Below are 18,791 nucleotides of genomic sequence, written 5' to 3' on the forward strand. Positions count from 1 at the left end.
AAGACCTCAGCTTTTTTTTTTTTCTTTAATAGATTTTATTTTTTAGAACAGTTTTAGGTTCACAGCAAAATCAAGCAAAAGGTACAGAGACTACCCCTTACAACATGGGTATGGCTTCCCTATTATCAACATACCCCACCAGAGGGTCCATTTATTATAACTGATGAAGCTACATTGTCTATAAATGTTCAACTAAATTGAACCAAAGTTCATATTTCACATTAGAGTTCACTCTTGGTGTTGTACTTTCTATGGTTTGGGTCAAATGTATAATTACACATAACCGGGATTATGGTACCATACAGAGTAGTTTCACTGCTCTAAAAGTCCTCTGTGCTTCACCTATTTATCCCTCTCTCTGCCTACGTCCTGGCAGCCACTGATGTTTTTACTGTCTCCAGAGTTTTGCCTCTTTCAGAATGTCATAAATTTGGAATCATACAGTATATAGCTGTACAGACTGACTTCTTTTACTTAGAAATAGGCACTCTTCTAAAAGATTCCCCTATACTTCATTGATGCTAGGATGCATCATTTGTAAGATACATTACTATTTTATGCACCACTAGGGGAAAATATGCTGCTAATTGAATACGAACAATGCTTTCTTGCATTCTGAATTTTATTTTATACTAATCAAAGATGGCACTTAATGGATTTTTTAAATCAGAGATCACAATTGTTCACACATTAAACAGGAAAATCCAAGTGAAATAAATTATTTAATGTCTTTCTAAAACTCATTTATCTTTGGAGACTGTCTCTTCTTAGTAACTTCTGAGGGTCCCCACTTCAGAATTCCTGTTCCAGGATTTTCTTCCCAGCCCCTGACACCCATTTTCCAGTTTTGACACTGGAGCTTCCGGGACCTTACTAGAAGAGCATTTTCTGACAATCAGGAGGCACGTTGCTCCTAAAATCGTCCTGAGATGGCTTGTAGCCTGACACCTGGAGCGATTGCAAGGGTCCTGTCTCCCCACCTCAACAGCAGTCTTAGCCCAGGAGCAGCTGATAACAATTTCATCAGGACCACAGCGTGGACATCAGCGAGTGGAAGCCCCATTCATTGTCAGCACGTCTTGATTTTAAGATGTTAAAACATGAAAGAAAGTGCTCTTAGAATTGATGCTATACAGGTAAGCCATCTTAATCCTCACAACCCTCTGAGGCAACTACGATTATATCTCCATTCTACAGATAAGGAACCTGTCTTCGTCTGTTTGAGAGGTTATAGCAAATTACCATAGACTGCGTGGCTCATAAATAACAAAAATTTATTTCCCACAGTTCTGGAGGCTGGAAGTCCAAGATCAGGGGACCAGTATGCTCAGGTTCTGGTGAGGGCCCTCTTCCAAGTTGGTTAAGAGGTTTTATCGAGTTTTAACCTCCTTCCCCCTTTACCAGTGGGCAGTGGGTGAGGCTGAAAGTTCCAAACCTCTAATCACTTTTTCTTTTTGGTGACCAGCCCCATCCAGAGGCTATCTAGGGGCCCCACCCTAAGTCATTTCATTAGCATAAATTTAAGTGTGCTCAAAAGTGAATGACAAAAAGCACTCCTGTCACTCAGGAAATTCCAAGAGCTTTAGGAGCTCTGTGCCAGGAACCAGGGACAAAGACTAAATATATTTCTTAGTAGGCCGCAAGCCCAAATGTCCACTGATGGATGAATGGATAAGTAAAATGTGATATACACATACCATGGAATATTATTCAGCCTTACAAAGCAATGAAATTCTAATATATGCTACAACATTCATGAACCTTAAAAACTTTAAGTTAAATAAGCACAAAAGAGCAAATGTGATGTAATTCCACTTGTAAGAGGTACCCAGAATTTGACTAAATTTACAGAGACAGAAAGTAGAATAGTGGTTATCAGGGGCTGGGAGCAGGGAGGGAAGAATGGAGAACTATTGTTTAATGAGAATCAAGTTTCATTTTGGGATGATGATGTCAACTAAAAATTGGCACTTGCCATCTGCCTCTACAAGGATTAAGTCACTAGCTACTGTAGTCGTTGACCTTCAACTCACCCCGAAGTGAGTTCGGGGTGGAGATCAGGAATGAGGCACTCTGTGCTCTGGCAGAACAGGCCTTCAGATAGTTAGGTATTTTCCAGAGAAGATTTTATGAGTCCAAATTCTTGCATCTTCTCACATCTAGAAAAAAACTGAAATCATTAACAGAGACATCTGCTCCTCTTGACAAGCAGTATAATCTTCTGCAAAAAATGTGTGCTTGATTGCATGTATCCCCTTTCACCAAAATCACATATATACTGACTGCACCCACACCTTCAGAGAAGTTCCTCAAAGCTATCTGAGAGGGTATTTCCCAGGCTATAGTCCTCATTTTGCCCCAAATAAAACTTAACTCACAAATTTCTAGAGATGGCTGGTGGTTATGGTGCACAAAAGTGTTAATATACTTAATACCACTCAATTGTATGTACACTTAAAATGGTCAAAATGGTAAATTTTATGTTATGTATATTTTGTACCAATAAGAAAAAGGAAGAACACACACATACACACACACACACAAATGCACTGTATGAGGCTTTGTTAAAGAATTGGATGTTAAGATATCAAGTGAAGCACCTCAATCTGTTGACTTTCTAGCCACCCTCCCTTGATAAGAAACTGTAGGGAAGCATTATTTCATGGTGCTTCCAGGGTCCTCCAGGAACTGTATCCATTGAAAACATAAGACCTGGCTTTGAAGCAAGGAATCCAGGAGATTCCAAGAGTCAGGGTAAAGAATTTGTGAGCAAATTCTCCCTCGTGGCTGATCATCTCCTAAATCTAAGGACTGGTTATTCTTTTTAGAGTAGTCCATTGTGTTCAGTTTCCTGATGAGAACAAGGTGGGTGTTCAAATAAGCTTCATCTTTTAGTCAGATGTAACCAGTTTTGCCCAGTCAAGTTATTTATTTAGATGTATGGCACCAACTGGTATGGGCAATTGTGTCCAACCAAAATTCATGTGTTGGATTTCTAACTTCCAGTATTTCCATGTGACTGCATTGGAGATAGAGTCTTTGAAGAGCTAATTAAGTTAAAATGACCTCATTAGGGTAGGTTCTAATCCAATATGACTGATGTCCTTCTAAGAGGAGATTTAGACACATACTACACAGAAGGACGACCTTGTAAAGACGTGGAAAAGACAGCCATCTGTAGGCCATCTGAGGCCATGGAGGGAGGTCTTGAAGAAACCAAACCTGCTGACAACTTGTTCTATAACTCTAGCTTCCAGGATGGTGAGAAAATAAATTTCTCTTGTTTAAGCCACTCAACCTGTGGTATTTGTTACAACAGCCCTAGAAACAATACACAATCTTTGAGGGAAGCTTCTATTTGCTACAGATTGAAGCAAAAGAACTTCTTGGATAAAAACTGTGGTATTTGACTAAACATTTCTCCCCAAAGGGTAAGCTTGTTCCTACCTATATAATTTTCCTTCCAGATAAAAACACAGGACATTGTACACCTTAATTTTTTTTCTTTTTCTTTTGATACTAGTAAAAGACTGTGAGCTCCTACTTGTAGGGACATACTTCATTTCTTAAGTTGTTCTGTCAGTCTTTATAACAGACATTACCACTTGTCTAATGCACTGCTAAAGTGCTATAGCTTCCATTATTAAACACCTGTTTGCTCTGTTTAAAATTTTTTTATTTTCTTTTATTTGTTATAGATTCAGCTAGAAATGAATTAGCTTGATCTTGGTCATCAATTCAAAAGGGAGCCCTCAGGTGGTTATAACCAAGTGTTATAAAGCAAAACTTATAATGAGATTCAGAGGAACAAATAGAGATACAACATCTTCATGTCTCTGGCTGGAAAAAAAATACTGAATTACTGGGCAAGATTTTTAAAAACTTTTTTTTTTTTTTTTTTAAAATGTGGTCACAACGGTTTTTGTTTTGTTCTGTTTTTCTTTTTCTTTTTTTTTTAAAGGTGTAGGCTTATTTATTTATTTATTTTTGGTTGTGTTGGGTCTTCGTTTCTGTGTGAGGGCTTTCTCTAGTTGCGGCAAGTGGGGGCCACTCTTCATCGCGGTGCGCGGGCCTCTCACTATCGCGGCCTCTCTTGTGGCGGAGCACAGGCTCCAGACGCGCAGGCTCAGTAATTGTGGCTCACGGGCCCAGTTGCTCCGCGGCATGTGGGATCCTCCCAAACCAGGGCTTGAACCCGTGTCCCCTGCATTGGCAGGCAGATCCTCAACCACTGCGCCACCAGGGAAACCCCTAAAAACATTTTTGTGTAAAACAATATTTTTTGTGTTTTACATGTAATAACTAATTTAATGCTTACAACACCTTAGAGACTCTTATTATCCCTATTTAATAGTCACAATGAGCTTATGTTACTTGCCTCTAATCACAAAGCTGAGAAATGGGAGTGCCAGCTTGTGAGTTCTGGCCTTGTGGCTCCAGGGCCTACCCTCTCAATGGCCATTCTTCAAGGCCCCCTCCCACTTGCACACCAATTTTTACTTCTGAGACTCTAGTTAGTTATGTCAGAATTTGCTTTTCATGATCTGTGTCTCTTGGTCTTTTATTCATATATACCACCTCTTTATCTCTCTGGGCTGCATTATAGGTAATTCCTTCAAATTATATTTTCCAGCTCATTGTCTCTTCAAGTCTGTTTAACTTTCTGTTTCACTCAACCACTGAGATCTGTGTGTGTATTTGAAATCTACAAATCTTATTTAGTTCTAAAACCTGCCTTATCTTTTTTAATATTCTGGTTTTTGTTCCTTCTTATTTTTTATTTTCTCTCTGATTTCTTTGAACCTTTTGCACATGGTTATTTCACATTTTCATCATATCATTACAATATCTGCAGTCTTTGGAAGGTCTAAGTCTTTATTGTTTCTGCTGTCTCTCAATTATTCCCTGTATGTTTTGTGGGTTTTTAAAAAAATTGTGGATTATATTTTATTGAATGAAATCTATGAGAATCCCAAGAGCCTATGTTGGGCATGTTGATTGCAAGGATGTGAACATTTTCTTCCAGGCCATCTCATCTTACAGCTCCCTCCTCTGCTCGCTCACTTCTTGCTTACTGTTACTATTACTGTTTATTTAATTCTTAGACCCTCACAAATCTCCCTTCACTCTAATAAGTGCTACAATGCATTAACATTAGTTTACTGTGTTTGCGTAATTCATCATCTAATTATATTTTATCTGGAAGGCCCTTTAAAGTAACTAGTTGACCATATTGCCAGAAATTGAAAACCACATCTTTCTTTCATAAGGTAAAATTTTCTAGGCAGGCTGAGTGTGGGTTGTCTGAAACTCTAAAAAATGTTTGCGTACATTCTCCAGGAATATAACACACCTTCTGGTTATCTACGTGCAATCGTTCCAGACTCTTTGATTTTCTAATGAAAGAAATGAAGGTTAGAGGGGGGAAATGACTTGTCCAAGTCATTTCTGCAATTGAAAAACAAATTTAATAAAAGAATTAGAACTGATCACTAGGAACAAAGAAACTTTTCAGGTTTACCCAATGGTCTGTGAATTAGACTCAGAAAAAAAATGAGAGAAAATGGCAAAATAAGAGCTCTCCTAGCAGCAGACTGCTTGGCCTGTCTAAGCAATCCAGGATATTCAGCAAAGACACCTTCTCCACCCGTTTGGGGTTCAAACCACAGTTCTTTCCAACTTGAGTCTGATCAGCACTCACAAGGTGGGGTGATAAATTGGAAGGAAAGAAAATTTAACAATTGATCAGATAACTTTTTGTGTACTGGACACATAATAAGTTACCTCATTCCAGGATTCCATGGGAATGACCCAAATCTAGACGCTTTACTCTCCAAGGCTCAAGAAAGCATATACATTTGCATTCTTAGATTGATAACAACAACTGGCTGGTAATATTCCAAGGGAAATTTGGCAAAAGTCTTGCTTGCCCAGAAATGTCCACATCAGGGGCTTGGGGTTTAAAACGTCTCAATTTTGTGGGCTCTGAGAAGGCCTGAAGTCACTTTGGATCACAGATTAAGGAGTGAGGAGGGAGATCTGTCTTAGTGACTTGTCAGAAGCCTGGCTCACCTTTTTGTAGTGAAGACAGCAGATTAGGGATGCCTATAAACTAACATAGACAGATCTTTCTGAAATCAGTGTATAAGTTTTTGTAAATAACACTTGTTATACCCCCAGTGGCTAGAGTAAAGCCACACATATCAAAGTCTTTCAAATAAATACTTGCTGATTGAATTTGCTATGAAGTAAAAATTATTGAACCTGTTTCTGAGCTTTAGTGGCAGAATTGCTTTGTGCCACTGGATGGTGCTGTATAACCACTCACAAATACACACAATACAGATTCTGATGCTTTCTGGCCTCCCAAGCATGAGATATTTCTCTGTCTCAGCTTTTCAAATGACCTTAATCTGGATATCATGCACTTTTCTTTCTGAGAAAAGCTGAAAGCATTTCCAATTCATTCTTTATTTAAACGACTTTATTTTTGTAGAGCAGTTTAGGTTGACAGCAAAATTAAGAAGATACAGAGATTTCTTATATATCCCCTACCTGACACATGCATAGCCCCTCCGCATTATCAACATCCCCCGCCAGGGCGGTACACTTGTTACAATTGATGAACTTACATTGACCCATCATAATCACCCAAAGTCTTCAGTTTACATCAGAATCCATTCTCAGTGTTGTTCATTCTGTGGGTTTCAAATGTAGAATGACATGTATCCATCCTGATATTATCGTACAGAGTATTTTTCACTATCCTAAAAATCCTCTTGTTCTGCCTTTTTCTCCTTCCCTCTGATTCATTCCTGGAGGCAGTGATTGTTCCAGCAACACTTCTGCTAAAATTGGATCTACACTGGGAAGATTTCTACAGCTCTGACATTCGGATGATAGACACATCTATGAAGCATTTTGTTGTTTTTTTCAGGGGTGGCAGTTGTCGATTAATTAATAGAAAGAAAGGAAACCAGGAATTCTAGGCTTTGGGTCCCAGACCCAACATCCCCTTATGACTTTCCTCAAAGTGAAAATGTTTAACTTGACCAGTGATTTTCAAATGGTGCTCTTGTTCCTCTGTGACCTAAGGATTCTTCAGAGATACTTTCAGCTGCCAAGGGGTGTGTGTGTGTGTGTGTGTGTGTGTGTGTGTGTGTGTGTGTGTGCATATGGAGGATGTGCAGAGGGGGAATGAGAGCAGGACTGTTCCTTCCAACCCTTTCAACCAGAATAGCTCCATGTCAGGGATGGGGATAGGAAACAAAATCTTTTTGTTGTCGTTGTTTTAAAGAATGTTACCCTCTTTCAGAAGAAAATTTGAACAAACTACCAGGCTCAATGATCTCAAAGGCCCTTCCAGTCCTAACAGCCTATGGTTTTAAGTTCTTTCATTTCTTGGTTGAATATTTCACCTTGGTCGACCTGCATGCAGGCTAAGAGGATGAGGGGCTCTGGATTAGCCTGAAAGCAGCAGGCAGGTCTGTGCTCACCCTCAGTGCTCTTCCTTTGGTGCCGTCTCCTCCCTGTGACCATGAGTGCTGGCTGCCTGGCTCAAACAAGCCACCACTTAGGAGGAGGCCTTTGGAGAAGGATTGGAGAGACACAGAGTACTGTGGTAGTACAATTAATTGAAAAGATACCCACTTCTTAGAGTGGGCTTGGGAAAGTACATAGGCAGAAACTGAAGGCCACGGCCCTGTAACAGGAAAGCATCAACCCAGGGCCGACTGTGCATAGAGGCAGGAACCAAGTGTACACAGAGAAGAAGGTCCCAGAGATGGGCAGGTGAGAAGACGATGTCAACAAGTTCAACAAGCATGTTTTGAGTGTCTGCTGTATGCTGCACTCTAAGGATACAGAGAAGAATGTAAGGAGATATCAGGAGATGGGAGACAGACACATAAATGGAGAGCCATCAGGCCATATGTAAGTGCTTTGGGAGTGAATGGAACAGGGTGTTAGGGCAATTGAGAGAGAAGGCACTGAATCTAGTTGGTGGGTTTGGGAGACTTTCTGGAAGGGCAGACACCTAAACTGAATCTCTATTGACCCAGAGACCACTGCTGCAATCATAGTTAGTGAAAAGGCTTTTATCAGTTTTTTATGAAAGTTGTTTTAAATTAATTTTTGTTGGAGTATAGTTGATTTACAATGTTGTGTTAGTTTCTGTATGAAAGTTTTTAAACTCAGACTTCTGTATATCTTTGATGGTTGCTTTCATCCCATATGTAGTATTAATAGCTACTCTTCATTCAGTTCTAAGCATAGTGCTAAACACTCTACATGTAATTCCACATTTAATCCTCACAACAATCTCATGATACAGGCAGGTATTAAGACCCTTACATTGGAAACTTTTTATGGAAAACATCAAGCCCATACAAAAACCTTTTTTTAAGTATGATTATTTTTTTAATTAGTTTTTATTGGAGTATAGTTGCTTTACAATTTTGTGTTAGTTTCTTCCTGTATAGCAAAGTGAATCAGTCATACATATACATATATCCACTATTTTTTAGATTTCCTCCCCATTTAGGTCACCACAGAGCACTGAGTAGAGTTCCCTGTGCTATACAATAGGTTCTTATTAGTTATCTATTTTATACATAGTAGTGTATATGTCAGTCCCAATCTCACAGTTCATCCCTTCCCCCCTTGGTAACCATAAGTTTGTTCTCTACATCTCTGACTCTATTTCTGCTTTGCAAATAAGTTCATCTCTACCATTTTTCCAGGTTCCACATATAAGTGATATTATACGATATTTGTTTTTCTCTTTCTGACTTACTTCACTCTGTATGGACCTACTCTCTAGGTCCATCTGCCTCACTGCAAATGGCACTATTTTTTTTCCTTTTTAAGGCTGAGTAATATTCCATTGTACATATGTGCCACATCTTCTTTATCCGTTCCTCTGCTGATGGACACTTAGGTTGCTTCCATGTCCTGGCTATTGTAAATAGTGCTGCAATGAACATCAGGGTGCATGCACCCTTTCGAATTATGGTTTTCTCCAGATATATGTCTAGGAGCGGGGTTGCTGAGTTGTATGGTAGCTCTATTTTTAGTTTTTTAAGGAACCCCCATACTGTATAATTAGTTTCAGTATACTCATCACCCAGTATGGACAGTTATCAACTAGGAGCCAATGGTGTTTCATCTATACCTCACACATTTTCTGATGTCAGGAGTATGTTGAAGCAAATTTCAGACATCATGTCTTTTCTGTACATAGGTCAATGCCTTAATCTAAAAGATAACAAGCAAATGTAACCACAAGTCTGCTGACAGCTAGATGGAGTTAAGGGACTGGATTCACACTCCTGCCCGAAATAACCAAAGAAAAAGACAAAATATGTGAAATGATGGTTTTTTTTAATACAGTGGATATCAGACAATGAAGGACAATGATATCCCAGATATGAGAAACAGATGAGGTACGCCCTCCCCTCACCGTGCTTATCGCCCTGAGTTCAGGTGTGACAGGGAGGAGGAGCACAGAGAAGCAGGATGGGGTCCCTGAGCAGCTTTTTGTAGAAGTGATCATTTGACTGTAAAATTCAAATGGAAATGAAAATGACTCAAAATAGCCCAAGTAACTTTGAAACAGAAGAGCAAGGTTGGAGTAGTAGTACTACCTGATTTCAAAACTTATGATAAAGTTACGGTAATGAAAACAGTGCCATAATTGGCATCAAGATAGGCAAATAGATCATTGGATCAGAACAGAGGGTCCAGAAGTAGATTACATGTATATGACAACAGATTTTTAATGAGGCACAAAGGAAATGAGTGGAGAAGGGATAATCTTCAACAAATAGTATTGGAACCAGTAAATATCCATATGCCAAAAATGAAGTTTGATACATCACGTACAATATACAAAAAAGAACTCCAAACGGATCATAGATCTAAATTTAAAACCTAAAGCTACAGAACTTCTAAACCTCTAGAACATTAGAGACTTTTGTGACCTTGGGTTAGGCAAAGTCTTCTTAGATATGACATCAAAAGAGTAATACGCAAAAATTAAAAATTGGTAATTTGGATTTCATCAAATTTTAAGACGTGCTCTGTGAAAAATCCTGTTAAGAGAATGGAAAGACAGCCTACAGCCTAACAAAAGATGTTTGCAAATCATATGTCTGATAAAGGACTTGATCATGTATATAATCAAGTCACTTCACCAAAGAAGATATAGATATAGACGTAGATATAGACAAAGATATAGACATAGACGAAGATATAGACATAGACGTAGATATAGACATAGACGTAGATGTAGACATAGACGTAGATATAGATATAGATGTAGATATGGAAAATAAGAACTTGAAAAGATGCTCAACATAATTAAGCATTAAGGAGATGTAGATTAAGGCTAGAGTGCAATCCTATTACAAACCTATTATAATGGCTAAAAATAGAAACGATGGACCATGGCAAATGTTGGTGAGGGTATAGAGCTTTAACTAGTATGGAACCTGGAGGCAGTTTGCCGAACACATTGCCAATTGCTTTGCTTTGCCTACTCTGCAAGGGGATATCTAGTTAGGGAACCAAAATGTGAGGTAAATGCAGTAAAATCAGACCTGAGAATATGGTCATTTGCCTTCCAAGTTAGGAACATTGAACGGTGAGGGACCTTAAGAGATCTGGGAGTTTTGAGGTTTAGTGGGCACATAACACAGAGTAGGCTTTAGGGGGTTACTAACTGAACCACACCTGAGGGATCCTCCTGAAAGAAGGTAAGCAGGGAGGTCTCTAAGCTGGGTTATACATCAGCAGGACACATTTTCTTACCTGGACTGTCAGTCTTCACAGTTCAAATCCCCATCATGAATGGAAGTTTGATATTGCAACTCATCTGCTAAGAATGCAAGGGAAATTAAAGGGGGAGAAATACTGGATGCATTGTGGAAAAATATTGGATGTTGTCCTTCTGGTGAGGATTACCTATAAGTGTGAGGAAAACGGTATAAGTATTTTCAAACAAGCAAAACAATAAATCAAGTATTTTAAAAATATCATTAAGTTCTTATTTCTGATCAATAACTTAACACTATGAATTAACAAGGCAGTTAGTCAATAATGAGTATTCGACTTCAACAGTTGCATTTTTAGCCAGAGAAGCACACATTCAGGATTCAAATCATGGAACCGAGAATTGCAAAGTTTTTAATTGTTGGGGACACAGCTCTTCGTGCCCTGCTGCCCTTCCCCTTCCTCTTCGGTCAAAACTGTGAGGTTGCCTCGAATAGTCCCTAACCATCTGGTGCCTTAATGTTCTCATCTGCAAAATAGAGACAAATATTATTGTTCTCAAAGAGTATAATAGGGGCCTAATATCTATTCCTTAAGTGAATTAATAGATTGGTTTCTTCAACACTTAAGTGTTATCACAGGTCACATCAGTGACCATTATCTTCCAGCGACTCTAAACCTTACAGAGGATATAAACTATTTCCTGACTCCAACTGTAAAAACCAACTTCCTCATTTCAGTAGAAATGACACCATTAGCAACAAGTCAATACCATAAAACATGCATTTCCTAATATGGATATATTTTTCAAAATTTCTCAGTGCTTTTTTTTTTTAAGTTGGAATGAATTTCAGCAGCCTTCCAGCTGTTACTGCTCTTTCGCACAGGAGCAAAGTGAAACCCTGAATGAATGAATGACTTGCTTATATTTACATAGCACAGACCCTGGGACTATTGATCTTTCTTCTATCCAAGAGCAAGTATTAGTAGAATTACCCATCCTCAATTAAATCCTAGGATAAATATAAGTATCTAATGCTCCATTAAACCTGCTGTTGGTACCACGTGGCAGAGGTGAATCTGTTGTAAAAATTGACTGAAAGGATGGTAGGAGCCATAGTGATAATGGAGTTTGGCCACCCAGATTGGTTTAATCCCCCATCACTTTGAATTATCCTGAAGTCCTAAAAAGTCAACAGGGAGGATATATTAAAGAGGGAGGATGTGGAAGGTCTGTTTAGTCCTGAAGGTAGGGCATTAATGCCAAAACACAGGATGGCTTCAAATTCCAAAGAAATTGTTGGTAGGAGCAGTGGGGATGGGGAGTTGGGAGTGGGGGAATGAGATGAAAAGCTTTCATGGAAGTCTCTCCTTATTGGGAGACACATCCCAGCCAAGCCAATCCTGGTGAGACCTGGATTGAGGAAGGGGGAAGTTGTTGAAAAGTAAGATGGGTCCTAATCCAATGGAACAAAAAAGCTATTTCCAGAATATGGAAACAAGTAAAAGGAGAGAAGATGTTTACCTGGGGGTTCTAGGTTATATTCATAGAAGTTACACATCTGCTGCTTTGAAATGTATACCATCTCAAACAGATATCCATGGCTGAATTTCCAGTGAATAGACAGGAAGCTCTGCCCCATGTTTTATTTGCCTGTTGGGTCTGCAATTATAAATGCAGTTAGGAGATTAAAGCTGACCATTCCTAGCCACACCCATTATTGCTCATCATAATCTCCTCTGAACAACAAGAACAATTATAGGTCAGAATCATAGAACTTTAGAGTTAGAGGGACTCCCTCAACAGGGTTTCTATCCTTGACACTACTGACATTAAAGGTGCAATAATTCTTTTTATGAGAGACTGTTCTGTGCATTGTAGCGTGGGTAGCAGCATCCCTGGCCTCTATACACTAGATGCCAGTAAACAGCTCCCCAGTGGTGACAACCAAAAATGTCCCCAGATGTTGTCAAATGTCCCCAGGGGGTGGGGGTGAAATCACCCTCTGTTGAAAACCACTGTCCTAGAACACTGTACCCAACCCCTCTCACACCTTGTACACATAAAAATTGAAAATATTTGTATAGGACAAGGAGTAAACTGGAGGGACTCTGAGAATAGCTATGTAAGCCTCAGTGAAAAAATTCATTACACTTTATACACTTATAGGAAAAATAAAATACAGAATATTAAATATTTAAATTTATACAAAAATTCTAAATAAACTCATTTCAAAATTTTAAATGAGAAATTTGAACTTACTTCCACTGACATATCTTTTTACCGACAGATATTATGCTTGAAATGATTTTATGCAATGCTGATCAAGATATTTTAATGATGATCGCTTCAAATTCTTAGTGGTCTCTATCAACAAGGAATTTCAGTCATACAAGCAGATGATTAAAAAAATTTAAATCATTGTTTATAGTCAATTGAAGATTTGTAACTTTTGATATTAAAGAACCTAATAGCTTATCCTTTTCTTATACAGGTAAATCAGTGTTTAAATTTCTTATGATAAAGCGAAAGTATTTCAAATTTGAACTTTTATCTATCTTGTGTTTCAAAGCAATAATGAAGGTTGAATTTCTACGTCGCATGTGTACTGTGCGAGCGGCTGTCCTGCAGCCAGTGTGGAAACCACTAAATAAGCTTCTTGGCCATCAGCTGCAGATGGACAAGAGAATCTGATACACGTGAAGACAGAAATCCTGGGCTACCATTTGTCACTGGGCAGACCAGAAAGGCCCACCATATGTCTGCACCCATCTATCCCCAAGCGGCTGCATCTTGGCCTAAGCTCCAAGCTCTGGGCACCTGGCAACAAACTCCCTTCTGGTCCTTAGACTTTATCCAAGATGGTTATTGGTGTGCTCTGAAGCCAGTTGCTGAGATGCCCAGGCCGTAGAGCACCTTCTTGGCCGCACTCAGGGCATCATGGTGAAGCAACACATGGTAAATATGGCACAGTGTGCTAGCTGTCTTCTCTGGGGGCTGCGAGCCTGGTCCTGGGATTCCAGCACTGCTAAGACCACTCCCCAAGGAGTGGTGATGAGACTCCTCTTGGTTAGAGGCACCTGGCTCCAGAGCCTCAGCTACCAAGTCCCGTAGGGCACTCTGAGTGTTGAGAGACTCAGTAATTCATAGCACACTTGGAATCCATCTGCAGCACACAATTGTAACATGGCACACAGCTTCGGAAGCTCTGCCTTAGAGAATTCTTCCTGGCTCTAGGTGAGTACCCCATGGCCCAGAGAAGGGTGGGAGTCACCCCAGGTCACGTGCTAAGCTAATGACAGAGCTGGGACCGGAACCGAATTCTTCTGGATTGCCATACCACAACTATGTAGACCCTTCTTTTCTTGTCACATTTTTCCCCTCTGCGTCTTCCTTCCTCCCACTGACTCATTCACCATAAATTTCTCATGTAACTAGCCTACTAATGCGTATATTTTACTGTTGTGTCTCTGTGAAGAAAGTTGCCACAGGAAGAGAGGAGAGTGAAGATGTACAGTAGAGAACATGAGGCAATGTTTTCATTTTACTCCATCTAATATCTTTGGCTGCATCTTATGCTGAACACTACTAGATCTTGGTGACCTGTAAAGAGACACGGTGACCCAAAGGCTACAAATAGGCAAGAGGTCAAAATAAGATATCATTTTGTCTGAGAAAAAAACGGAAATAATTTCAAGTGCTTGGAGAGACATGCAGTGGTTTCCAAACTCCAGTGTGCATGAGAATCTCATTGGAAGCTTGTTTAACTTATCTCGGCAAGTAATTCTAAATCAGTTGGTTTGGACTGAAGCCGACAGATCTGCATTTTAACAAGCACTCTGGGATTATCTGATTGAGAAATGCTGAAACAGGAGTAAGACCTTAGAGCTTGATTGCATTATATAATGGGGACATTGCAAAAGGTGAGAGGAAAATGATTTTTGTAATTAAAAAAATTCTAGTTTCTCTAAGGTAGCTCATATTCAGGATATTCATGTTGTAAATTATTTCTTAGAGATAAAAAATTCGTCTCCTCTCCCTCTCTGCTTTCCTCCTCTACTTTCATCTATTTTGAAGCTGGGAAAAAGGGACTTTGGGTATTTTCCCTTAAATGAATGCAAGCCATTTATATAAAAACTCCATTCCAAGTGGAATAGCCAAGCTGCAAGCTTCCCTGTTCTTCTGAGTCTTTGACCCTTTGCTGTGAACCCCAAGTTCAAATACCTGTTAAGGCTCCCCTTGTTTTAGGCAACCTGATGCGACACACTTGTGTTAGACCCCCACTCCCTGTCCCTAGAAAAGGTGAGGCAGACAGTGAGAGAATAAGATAGAGGTGGTGTGCTAGTGACAGCCTATTAGAATGTAGGATGTGGGAAAGCTCAGAGCACCACTGGCCAGTTATGGTAGAGGCATTGCCCCAGGAAACCACAAGACAGAGTCCATAATGTAGGCCCAGAAATGGGCTCATAAACACATTTTTACCCTGAGTTAATAATTTTCTTCTCAAAGTCCTTCTAAATAAATCTACGTGTGTACATGTACATCATATTATATTGTTATACATGTGTTATGTGTGTATGTGTGTGCGTGTGTGAGAGAGAGAGAATGATTACTACCATCTTACTCATGTGAAAAGAGAAGATTAAAAGCCCCTGACGTACACATCAAATACCATGATGCATTTACATATATATTTTCTCATTTGAGCCATACAGAAGCTTTGCGAGGAAGGTAGACTTGATATTATTTTTCTCATTTTGAGGAAATGGAGATTTAGAGAGTTAACATGTTGTGTAACTTTGAACAAGTTATTCTTACTCTTCTGGCTTCTGTTGTTTTTTAACCTACAAAGTCAGGGGATTAGCATAGCTTAATCCCATGGTAATAATATATCATAATTAACTTAGCCCAAATCACACAGCTAGAAAAGAACTTCAACTCATATCTTCTCCTTCCAAATTCAGTATATGTTCTTCTAAACAAATGGCTTATCAAAGAGGATGGCACTCAGAGCAGGTAACTGGAGTCCCGCAGATCTTGCTGTACCTAGCGTAATGAAGTCAAGAAAAGTCCCTGCGCAGCTGTCCGTCTCAGAGCCAGAATAGTCTGTGTGGACCGACTTCCTCTGTGTGGTCATGTGTTCGGGCTACCCTGAGGAGGTCATCTGGCCCTACTCATGGGTATTCCCATGAACCCACATGCTCAGGGTCCAAGAGTCAGGCTATGGTGAGAGGACCAGGAGAACAGCAGCAGCCTCCCATAGGATGGTTCCCTCTGCCAGAGCAGGGAGACAACAGCTTGCTGGAATTTTAAGGCAACCACACCTGCATCCATTAGGCCTTAGTTTTTCTGCCTCCCCACTTTGCAAGTGAGGAAATAGTACCTTCCATGCAACACCCAACCATGAGATATCTTGCAGTCTTGCAAGGTATCAAGCAGTCTTGCATGGCATGGCAGAACAAGTCAAGCCTGTGAGTTAGAAGATCGCATCCTAGTTACAGAGAACTGTGTGACCTTGGGAGTGTCACTTAACCTCTTTGAACTCTGATTTCCACATCTTTGAAACAAATTCAGTTGGTCAAATAATCTCTAAGACAGGTGATTCTCAAGCTTTTAACAGACATTAAGAATGACTTGGAAGATTTGGGTATAAAAATGGGTTTAGTATCATACAGGTTCATCATATTAAACACAAATAAGAATGAACACATCTTAAATATTATATAATATTTATATTGGATATAATAAATAGAGGAACTGATCAATTTATACATTTAATTTCTTTCTAGTTTCCAAACAGGCAGTTTTAGCAAAATGTTATTCCTCAGTATACATGTGTGATTAAACTGTTTGAATTTCATCAAAAAAAATCACTTGGGGTTAAAATGCGTACTTGTGGGGGTCTTGGTTCTATGATTCTGATTCAGTAGGTTGAAATAAGGCACAGGAATCTGATTTTTTAACAAGCACCCAAGTAATTCTGCTAGAAGTGGTCTGTAGACAATACTGCAAGGCTGAGGGTCCCTCCAGCTCATGCTGTGTGGATTATTCATCTCTCTCTGTAGTTTACCAATCACCAAGTGCTGGTGATTATTCAGGCAAATTATCTGCCTCATCCACCCCTTCCTTTGAATCCCACAGCAAAGACAATTTTATGTCAGAATGACAGCAGTGACCTTTGATTTGAATTCCTGCTTCCATTATTTTGTCCTCACGTCCTCTTATCACAGTCTGCCTATATTCTTAACATCTTCTCATCAAAACCATGCAGTGGGTGTTGGTTGTCTGTAGGCTGAAATCCAAACTTCTTAATCTAGCAATTGTCTCCAAATCCTTGTCTTCCATGGGTCCTCCATAGGAATGCTCTGCACAAAGAGAATCTGACTGCTTGAAGTCTCCTGAATGAGCCTGTGTGTCCTCGCCACCAAGCCCTTTGCTCAGATTTCGTCTTCCTCCTGAAACTTTCCCCTTGACCCCTCTGTACCCACTGTCTAAATTCTATTCATTTTTTGAAGAACAGCTTTAAAGTTCACCTCCTTTAGGATGTATTTTCTGACCACTCCTCTTGACCGTGAGCTCTTTATTCCTTTAACCAGCCCAGCACCACGAAACGATCATTCTAACGTTTCTGCCTACATTGTGTACCTCCATCTCCTCATTTACCTAGAGCACAGTGGTGTCTCTAAGTAGTTATGCATTTCTGTATCCTCCACAAGGCTGTGCACAGAGCAGGTATTCAATTCAGATGTACTGCACAGTTTTTTCTCGCAGAAGGCCTTCACTGTTTCAACAACAAAGCTAGTATGAACCTGAGTGAGCTAAATTAACTTCTGACATTTTTCTCTGTTTGCAAAATACAAGAACCAAAACAGGATACTCCTCATCCCAGGATGTTACGAGAAACCGTTTTTTCAAAATGAATAATTGTTGACCAAGAAACAAAATGAACAGGTGTATCTGCCTGCTTGGATTAAGAATGCTTCCTCTAAGTAATAACACAAGCTTTTTCCCCTCTGTGAAGGATTTCCTGGCATCCTCAGCCATATTTGTTGCTGTTAATGATAATAGCATTTATTAAACATTACAAAGAATCATATATGTTATTTCATGTAATTTTCACAACCACCCTATGTATGAATCATTATTAACTTTCTTTTACAGATAAGGAAATTGAGGCTTAAGGGATTAAACAGTTTAACAAAAGTCACCAGCTGGTGTCAGAGCCAGAATTTGTGCCCAGGTCAGTCTGATCCCAAAGCTTAGGCATTTGGTCATTACATCATCTTGCTAAACTAACATCTTGCTGACCTAATATCACAGGGCCTTTCAGTTGTTGCTTGCAGACTAGTTATCTGGGGAAACTGTAAAATTTTTGGAAGCCAGCTGTGTCTTTAATGCCTGGCACATAATAGGTGCTCAATGAAACCCAAATAAACGCAGACTGAAAGGGAAGATAAGAATGTGACAGATTATAACATGTTCCGGGCCAGGTGGTTATGACAAGTGCTAATAAGTGGCATCAACAACGTGAGAGGCAGAAGAGAGAGGGAGTCCCTTCAGCTGCCACCAAGAAAGGTTGCGTGGAGGAAGTTGCCTTTGAGATAGCAATGCCCCTTTACCTGAGAGTCCCTTCCTCAGTACCCTTGGCCTGTACAAACTCCTGATCAGTAAACATCATGGTATGCACAGCACAGGGTCCTCAACCACTTAATCATTCAGATGATCTGTGTGTCACTTGGGTTCTTAGCTATAACCACAGGAACCAGCCCTAACTAGCTTAAGCAAAAAGGAATTTACTAAGGATCTTAGGGAGCTCACAAAATCTCCAGGAGGACCAGAGAATCAGTGTGAGGAGCTATTCAACCAGAAAGAACACTCAAACCCTCTGTGGACGAGGTGTTTACACCACTCCACGACTGGGGACAAATACCTCAACCTACAGGGGCGATGTTAGATCAAGAATGCCCAAATCTCAGCCAATGCTGTACCCCAAAGCTGGACACCCCAGCCACCCTTTTTA

The sequence above is a fragment of the Eubalaena glacialis genome, chromosome 3 (assembly GCF_028564815.1).
Source record: "Eubalaena glacialis isolate mEubGla1 chromosome 3, mEubGla1.1.hap2.+ XY, whole genome shotgun sequence".
NCBI classification, from domain to species: Eukaryota; Metazoa; Chordata; class Mammalia; order Artiodactyla; family Balaenidae; genus Eubalaena; species Eubalaena glacialis.